Here is a 9,249-nt window from a genome sequence, read left to right on the forward strand (position 1 = left end):
GCTCAGTGTGAATTTAAAACAGTTCTTATGGGCATTTGCACTTCAAACCTTGTCTATATTTGTAAATGAAACTTAGCCCCTACTTGAAAAAACGTGGATATGAGTAGGTAGGATGAATAAGCATTCTGAGGTGCAAAGGGATAGGCTATTCATTAGACCCAGAGCTAGTGAAAAAAAGAATACACTAATCACAATACTCATACCAAATTATAATAAACTGCTTACTTGTCTGATGCTCCTCTTTGATGCAGCCCATGCATCAGGGATCATGCTTTATTTCTCTATATATATCTTTCTATACCTAGACAACTGGCACATAACAGGTACTTGTTAAGTAATTGTTGAGTGAATGAATAAAGCAAAGATCAAAGGAATAGAGTAGGGGGAGGGAATGAGTCTATCAGAGTTCGACTAATGTACATAATACCCTAATCACCTTGAACTTACAGGCTAAAAGAGGGTTGCCAAGAAGCAGTAGCCTTTGTAGGTGTGATAGGGAGAGATGTGTTTAGAAACAACAACAAGTCCTTTCTATTCCTACAGGTCTTCAAGGACAATGTGTGAACACTTCTGTACTGTACACAGAATACATGAAATAATCATTTGAAATGGACAGTGCTTTATCTGTAATGGAAAACAATTTGTTGTTTTTTAATGAGTAAAAACTGTAATTCCAAACAACTAATCATCCCTGTACAGTGACAATCTGTTCTGAATGCTCCATAAAGCACCTTCTTACCTTGTTTTGGGTGCCTTCCTTCTCCCCAGAACATCCATATGGTTTGAACAGGATTTGCCATTTTCTTTTAAATCCCACACTGCTGGCCACAGTGATTGCTTCAAAGGTCAGCCCCTCACCTGAGCCAGGCCAATAACATCACCTGCTTCCTGGACCACAGCTTACGGTTCAGAGATGGACATGAACCAAGCCTAAGATAGGCCGCCGAGAGCCCTTCCCTGGGGTTACAAGAGTCTTAGATCTCTGGGGGTTGAGAGGTGACCTGTGGATTGACTGTGGAGCCCACAGTAAGAAAGGAGCAGAAGGGATAGGCACCAGCTTGAAGAGGAGCAGGCTCAGAGACAGTCTGATGGGCATTCTGGGCCCTTCCTGCTGTATGCGAAACCTCTGCTTACCAGAAAGTTCAAATAGGTTTCTGTCATCTGCAATCAGAAGAGGCCAAATCCACTCAGTTTGATGCTCCAGACTCAGCAATTTCAGGTGAGGTTAGAGCTATTCTTGGTACAAAAAAGATGATTTTGCTACATTTCCCATTGTCCTCCTGCAATAATTAGCATCCAGCTGCTCAAACAAGTAGCATTCCATGTAATTCAATGCCTTGAGAAACCAAACACATGACTTGTTTCCAAAATTCAGTGTTGTTTGTTTTGGAAAATGCAGCTTTATTTCTTGTGTCATTGCAGTATTTTATTTTGATGGTTCAGAAATTCACTTTAACTCTTTCAAATGACTTTTGGCTACATGACTATATTTTCTATTAGATGATGTCAGTCACATTTCGATCTCTGGTTTTCACATTGTTTTATTTCTTCTAGAAACTTCTGCATGGGCTGCCTCAGCTTAGCTACTTTACAAAGGAAGCTATTCTTTCTTCTTTCAATTACAATGAATGCAGAAGCTGCTCTGAGCTGCTCCGCTCCTCTCATGAATTTCTCAGATCTGGGCTTATATTTCTGTTTCGTTTCAGCCAAAAGGACAGGAGAAAACAAAAAGTAATGAAATAAACCATGCCAGTGTAAAGGGCATAAATTTTTGGTTGAAGTGCAAGATTAATGTGCAGTATCAATTATGGAGACTACCAAGAAAGCAAACTCAGTTTTAGGATGCACAATGAAAGAATATTTTCTAGAACAAGGAAAAGATTGATAGTTCTCTACTTTTCTTTATCAGCCCAATGTAGAGTGTTAGGATGTGTATGTATTTCAGGATGCCATACCTGAAGACTGATATTCACAAACTGATGAGGGGCCAGTGTGTGTGTGTGTGTGTGTGTGTGTGGGGGGGGACTGAAGACCTAAAGTCTGGGACATTTCGAGGAATGGGTGGGAATAATGAGCACAAGGCAGAAAAGAAAACAAAGTGCAGAAAAGTGAACACTACAGTCCTGTCAGGCGGAAGACAGTAACACTTGTCAAGGGTCCCCTAGAACGGATATGGGCAAAGCATAATCAGACCTCTGGAATCCTTCTAGAATAATGCTCTTCTGCTGTGGAGAGCATAGCTGCAGAGTGAACAGAAAACACAGACCGGGGTTTGAATCCCAGCTCAGCCAGGAATTATTTATGTAGTTCTGGGCAAGTTTTCAACCTTGGGGAGTCTGTTTCTTCACCTATTAAAAGGGCAATGATAATATTGAACAGCTGTGTTTTTGTGTGAATTAAATTGGATAAGGTGAGTATCAGCCAAATACCTGCAAGTCTTTCAGCCCCTAGGTCCTTCACCCTTTTCATTTTGAAAGTTAGAAGTGATTCTTTTATGTGGTGCCTTGGAGGTGGCCAGCCATTTCAGGATGAAGCTGACCGTCTCTCCCAGCCATTGGCTCCCAGAAACTCACCGAAGTGGATGATGACCGCAAACTTCGGACCTTTGTGAGAGGCACATGGCCACAGAAGGTGCTGCTGACACTCTGGGTAAAGAGTGGAAGGCGATGTGGTCACATCAGTGGTGGGAACGACAGACAAGGTTCCCCAGGAAGCAGGGCATCTTGACCCATGGCCGTGTCCCCCTGCTGCTGGGTAATGGGCATTCCTGTTACACATCAAGGAAGAATGGAGATAAAGCACAAATCTGTTCAGGGTTGCACTATGGATGCCAATCTCGGTGTTCTCAACTTAGTCATTGTAAGAAAAGGGGAGAAAGATATCCTGGTCTCACTGACGCTACTGTGCCTCGTCGACTGGGGCCAAAGAAGATAGCAGATCCACAGACTTCTCAATTTCTAAAGTAGGCGATGTCTGCCAATATGTTATAAGAAGGGCCCTAAAAAAAGATGGGCCCTGGTCGGGTAGCTCAGTTGGTAAGAGCATTGTCCCGACACACCAAGGCTGTGGGTTTGATCCTTGCTCAGGGCACATACAGGAATCAGCCAATGAGAGCATGAATAAGTGGAACAACAAATTGATGCTTCCTTCTCTCTCTCTTGCTTTCTCTTTCTCTCTAAATATTAATTAATACATAAAATAAGAGAAAAAGAAAAATAAGATGGTAAGAAACTAGGACCAAAGCACCCAAGATGCAGTGGTTAGTTACTCCATGTGTCCTGCAACACAAGCACCACGTTTCTCAGAAAAAACAATGCACTAAGAAAAACAAAAAAGAGTCCATAGACAAATGTGCTAAACTTTTGGCTAAGACAATGAAAGAAGCCAAATGAAAATATCAGGAGCAAATTCCCAAGAGACGTGAGCTGTCTTCTCTGAGAGTTTTTGCCTCTAAGTCTGAGTCCAGTCAAAAATAAAATTTTCTAAGAGTTACAAGCAAATAAGAACAAACATAAAAAATTATTAAAAACAACCCTCTCACACAGATATAGAATGTACACACATCAAAGACTTCCAACCCACTGATGAGGGAAGCCCCAGGAGCTAACGCCACTTCAGAGGAGTTTAGTAAAGACAGAAATATTTAAAGTCACACAAAGAAACTGCTCAAGTAAGATTGCTAAATTGGCAACATACAGGTTAATAATTCACAGGCAATAAAAGTGTAATCTTTGGAGATTGCCTTTTCTTTGTGTGGAAATATTTTTCATTTTTATGTGTAGGGGAGGAAAAAATCTTTTCCTCTACCCATCTTGAGTTCTCCAGGTGAGGGTAAATCAATGAGACTGGCCAGAGAGATGAAGAAAACAGAAATTTACTAGCATTTGCATGGTAAGCGGGGTGGTTAGAACTTGGGTTTATGTATCTTTTTAGGGTACAGAAAAAGAAAAGAGGCTCGGAACTTCTGGATGGTTTGAGGAGGTGGGTAAAAAGGAGGAGGCAAATGGATGGAAGATGACCAGGAAAGTATGATAAACAAGGTCATTTAGTGAGGTTGCATAGCTCCTATTTCCACAGGGAGACACCTTTTACAGATTGAAATTTCCTTTATGAATGTAAATTTTCTTTACAAAATGAAAACTTGCACCCTGATTTTAGTTGTTTCTGTATTTTCTGGTTTCCAATGGCCTTTAGTTAAAAATAATCCAGATGTGAAAGAGGCATATTTTGAGGTTGCATCTTCTGGTTTCCTTAGGGGCACAAGATAGTAGTTCTGATTTCATTAATCAGAACTACAATAGGATATCACCTCATGTCTGTTAGAGTGGTCAGCATCAAAAAGACAAGACATAACAAGTGTTGGCGAGCATGTGAAGAAAAGGGAGCCCTTGTACACAACACTGATGGGAATACAGATTAGTGCAGCCATTGTGGAAAACAGTATGGAGGTTTCATATAGAAACAGTATAGAAGTTACCTCAAAAAATTAAAAATAGAACTACCATATGACCTATCAATTCTATTTCTGGGTGTCTGTTTGAGGAAATCCAAAACACTAATTGGAAAAGGCCTACCCTATGATCATTATACACAAAAGCCAAAAAATGGAAACAACCTATGTGTACATCAACAGATGAATAGATAAAAAAGTTATGGTATATATCTACAATGAAATATAATTCAGCCATAAAAAAACAAGGAATTCTTGTCATTCGTGACAACACAAATGGACCTTGAAAGCATTCTGGTATGTAAATGAGTCAGACACAGAAAAACTAATACTGTAAAATCTCAGTTATATGTGGAATCTAAAAAAAAAATCCACAAAACCAAACTCCTAGAAAAATAGATAAGATCTGTGGTTATGGCCTGACCAGGCGGTGGTGCAGTGAATAGAGCGTCGGACTGGGATGTGGAGGACCCAGGTTCGAGACCCCAAGGTTGCCAGCTTGTGTGCAGGCTCATCTGGTTTGAGCAAAAGCTCACCAGCTTGAGCCCAGGGTTGCTGGCTCAAGCAAGGGGTTACTCAGTCTGCTGAAGGCCCGCGGTCAAGGCACATATGAGAAAGCAATCAATGAACAACTAAGGTACCGCAACAAAGAATTGATGCTTCTCATCTCTTTCCCTTCCTGTCTGTCACTATCTGTCCCTCTCTCTGTCTCTTTCACAAACAAACAAATAAACAAACAAAAAAAAGAGACCTATGGTTATGGGGGTGTGTATAAATGGAGGGGATTGGATACAGGTGGTCAAAAGGTACAAACTTCCAATTATAAGATAAGTAAGTCCTGGGCATGTAATGTACAGCATGATGACTATATTTAACACTGCTGTATGATCTATATGAAAGTTGTTAAGAGAATAGATCCTAAGCATCCTCATCACAAGTAAAAAAAAAAAAAAAAAAAAAATATATATATATATATATATATTTGTATTCATATAAGATGATGGATGTTAACTAAACTTGTTGTAGTAATCATTTTATGACACATGAATGTCAAATCACACTGTACAATGTAAAATTATATGATGCTGTATGTCGATTATTTTTCAGTAAAACTGAAAAAAAAAGATAATTGCATTGGAGTAAGATAAGAATCAGTTTCTACAAGAAACAGCCACTCTTATAGAGCTGTAAAGTATCCTGATCAATAGTAAATAGTGAGTCCCATGCTACATGCCTGGGGCGAATGAGATAATGCTTGGGTGGGCCTGCTCCGTGATATTCTATTTCCAAGTTTTCTTTATCTTTATTTTTTGTAGTTTAATAGAAAAACTGTCTCAGGCTCCATCCAATAAAAGTCTATTTCATTCTCAATTTTCAGAGGGTTCCTGGGCTCTTAGATTCTTCTGGTTGCTTTGATTTCCTGCCTTTGAGGGTTAGCTTTCTGGTCAACCTGGCCAGATGACAATACTTCATTATTCAGACAGGAATCTAGGTGTTGTTGTGAAGGTATTTTGTAGATGTTGTGGACACATGCAATCAGTTGACTTTATGTGAAAGAAATTACCTCAGTAATGGGATCTCATTACATTACTGAAAGGTCTTAGGAGCAAAATGAGGTTTCCCTGAGGGAAAAGAAACATTGTGAGGAATGTGGCTTCAGCTCATGCCCCAGACTTCCCAGTCTGCTGCCAGCCCCCACAATCATGTAAGCTAATTCTTTGAAAGAAATCTAATAACTCCATCTCCATAAATTTGTATGTATGTCTATATATATACTGTGGACAAAAAAGGGTTCTACAGAAAGTAATGTCACAGGATGATCTGATCATGAATTCCTGACTAGGCAGGTCATGGTGGGTAGTCAACCATAGGCACACAACTTCTTTAGTAGAAGGTTCCTGTGCATCTAGATTAACACACCTTTGAAATAAGCATAACCACCCTCAAGAGAGCACATAACCTTAACATCCCGTAATCCAATCCCACTTTGTTTTTTTCCAACTCTATATGATCTTTCTTACATTCCCTCTTTAATCTCAAAGGCATAAAAGAAACTGCAAAACTGTCATTCATCCTTTGGAGCATTTGAGATGTTGCTTCCCAAGTGTCTTAAAATAGGCTCAAATATAACCTCATTAAAATTCTTTACAGGTTTGGACATTCTTATGTCGACAATACTTGTATGTCCATCTTCTATTGACCCTGTCTCTCTTGCCAGCCCTCCTGCCTCCTGGGCTGCAAACCTCGCCTTGCACCAGTTTGTTGTAAGCACGTGTGCTACCAGATGTCACTAATTCAAGGCTGAGGTGTCACTAACTTGAACAGAAGCTTCAGGGATGATGGTGGATAATATGAGAGCTGGAAACTGGGCCACTGGATATTATTGTCCTTAACAGTCTCTGTGAACAGCACAAAGGGTTTTGCATGAGTCAGCATTTCCTTGACCCCCCCCAATCTGCTACCAGGTTGGAACTCATCCCAAACTCTGTCTTTCTTTGCTTGCCACCACTTTATTATACAAAGAATATAATTCCACACAGGCTGGAATCCTGCTCTTTTATTTCTTGATATATTTCAAGCATCAAGAGTAACACACAGCAAGGTACGTTGCTGGCTGAATGAGTGACTGAATTGAATAAATTAAATGCATGCAGCCTGACCAGGCGGCAGCACAGTGGACAGAGCATCGGACTGGGATACTGAGGACCAAGGTTCAAAACCCCAAGGTCGCTGGCTTAAGCATGAGCTCATCCAGCTTGAGCACGGGTTCATCAGCTTGAGTGTAGGGTCGCTGACTTGAGCGTGGGATCATAGACATGACCTCATGGTCACTGGCTTGAGCCCAAAGGTCGCTGGCTAGAAGCCCAAGGTCACTGGCTTGAGGCCAAGGTTTCTGGCTTGAGTAAGGGGTCACTGGCTCTGCTAGAGCCCCACCTCCCTGTTAAGGCACATATGAGAAAGCAATCAATGAACAACTAAGGAACCACAATGAAGAATTGATGCTTCTCATCTCTCTCCCTTCCTGCTTGTCTATCCCTATCTGTCCCTCTCTCTGTTTCTGTCTCTCTCTGTGTCTCTGTCACTTAAAAAAAAATCAAATGCATGCAAAATTTTCTTCCCCCAATGACTCCTATTCTAGTTTGGCCTACTTTGCATAACTAAAGAATTTTATTATCAATTTTTGCAAAAGGAAATGTCCTCTGTCTTCCACTACATGAGGACACAGTGAGAAGATGGCCATGGCCATTAATTAACTGGAAAACAGGTCCTCATCAGACACAGACCTGATGTGGGGCAGCTGTGTTAGGCTTGCTCATTAGGCAGCTTTACCAGTTGCAAGTACTTTGCTTGATTAGTGCATGAGCACGTGGCAGAGGCAGGTGTGCAGAGCCTATATAAGGCTCTGGGTGCTTCCCCTGAGTGACAATTTTTCCAGATTACTTTCCCACCACTGTGAGATGCAGTTTTCCTTGCTCCCTTGCCCTTACTGCGAATAGCAGATTTTCCTTTGTTTATTAGCTCTTTCCTTTTTGTTGTTTATTTGCTCACCAAGCCTCCAATAAACAGATAGGGCCTGATGCTTTCCACTCCACAGTTTCTCTACTATTTGCCTGAATCCAATGAGAACCTGCCTGGCCTCTGTCACTGGTATTAGACCTGACCACGTGAACACTGTGACTTCATACTTCCAGCCTGCAGAACTGACTCTACTAAAAGAATAGCCCTGACCTTGACATGCATTCTCGTAGCAGATACAAGAGCGAGACAGGTAACAAAATCTTCAAAGGCATCTTATAACTTCTGCTGGGATATTCACAGTCTATTGGCCAATGCATGTCACATTCAGAGCCCAAAGGCTATGGAACAAGCTCCAGGCTCAGAAAACAGCAGGGCCAGGCAGGGTGATGCCATGGCTGACATCAGGACCAGATGCAATGACTAAGGTCTTCGCCAACAACCTTGCCACTAGGGCCCACCAGTTAGTAGGCACCTCGATCCTGAAAGGACACACCTGGAATAGCTGATGAATATTCTTTTGAGACCTTCTCCTGGGACCTCCCCTAGGATCCCTTCCCTTTCAAGTCTTTGGAGCACGCCCACTTTCCCCAGGTGCATTTCCCTTCTTCTCTCTTTCCCCTAAACTCCAAGGGCCCTTCTACCTCTGTGACTTTCTAAGTAAACGTATAGTTTTAAAAAAATGTCCTCTATGTTTTTCTAGATGATTGGCAGTAGGTACGTGTGCTGATCAGTGTTATATATTAGCTTATCTTGGCAGTCATTCAAACACTAATATAGGTGTTGCTGTGAAGGTATTTTGTAGATGTAATTAAAGTCCAGAACTGGTTGATTTTTTTTTCTTATAGCCATTTTCAGAGGCCTTAGCGATGTTCATGTCTTTAAGGCTAATCACATGGCTTTATTATTGCCCACTTCTCTATATATCTGCAGAAACACTCTCAGGTAAGCAGATTCACTGGCCGGCTTCATAATCAGTTGATTTTGTAAAGATTATGTTGATTCAATCATGTGAAAAGTTTAAGGGCAAAACTGAGGTTTCTCTGGAGATGACATTACACCTGTGTGTGGCAGCGTCAGTCCGTCCCAGCCTGCCCTTCTGGATGGCCTGCCTTCTGGGGCTGAGACCTGCCTCACCAGCCCCACAACTGTGCAGCCAATCCCCTGTCATAAATCTCTTAAAGTGATCTCCTGCTGGTCTCTCCCTCTGGTTGAACCCAGAAAGATAGGGTGTAGGGTAGCCACAGTTATATATTTCTTTCTTTCTTTTTCTTTCTTTCTTT

General features: G+C 41.3%; 1 non-coding gene and 1 pseudogene across 1 annotated transcript; one reads left to right on the forward strand and one right to left on the reverse strand.

Annotated features, from left to right (window-relative positions):
• Nucleotides 1-3,476, forward strand: part of LOC136329926 (small ribosomal subunit protein eS6-like) — a 47,586-nt pseudogene extending 44,110 nt beyond the window's left edge.
• A 5,330-nt stretch (nucleotides 3,477-8,806) lies between these two features.
• Nucleotides 8,807-8,935, reverse strand: LOC136332408 (small nucleolar RNA SNORA33). Its single transcript, XR_010730675.1, has one exon. It is a non-coding gene; the product is annotated as a small nucleolar RNA SNORA33 (small nucleolar RNA).
• Between the last annotated feature and the right edge of the window lie 314 nt (nucleotides 8,936-9,249).

The sequence above is a fragment of the Saccopteryx bilineata genome, chromosome 3 (assembly GCF_036850765.1).
Source record: "Saccopteryx bilineata isolate mSacBil1 chromosome 3, mSacBil1_pri_phased_curated, whole genome shotgun sequence".
Classification (NCBI taxonomy): Eukaryota; Metazoa; Chordata; class Mammalia; order Chiroptera; family Emballonuridae; genus Saccopteryx; species Saccopteryx bilineata.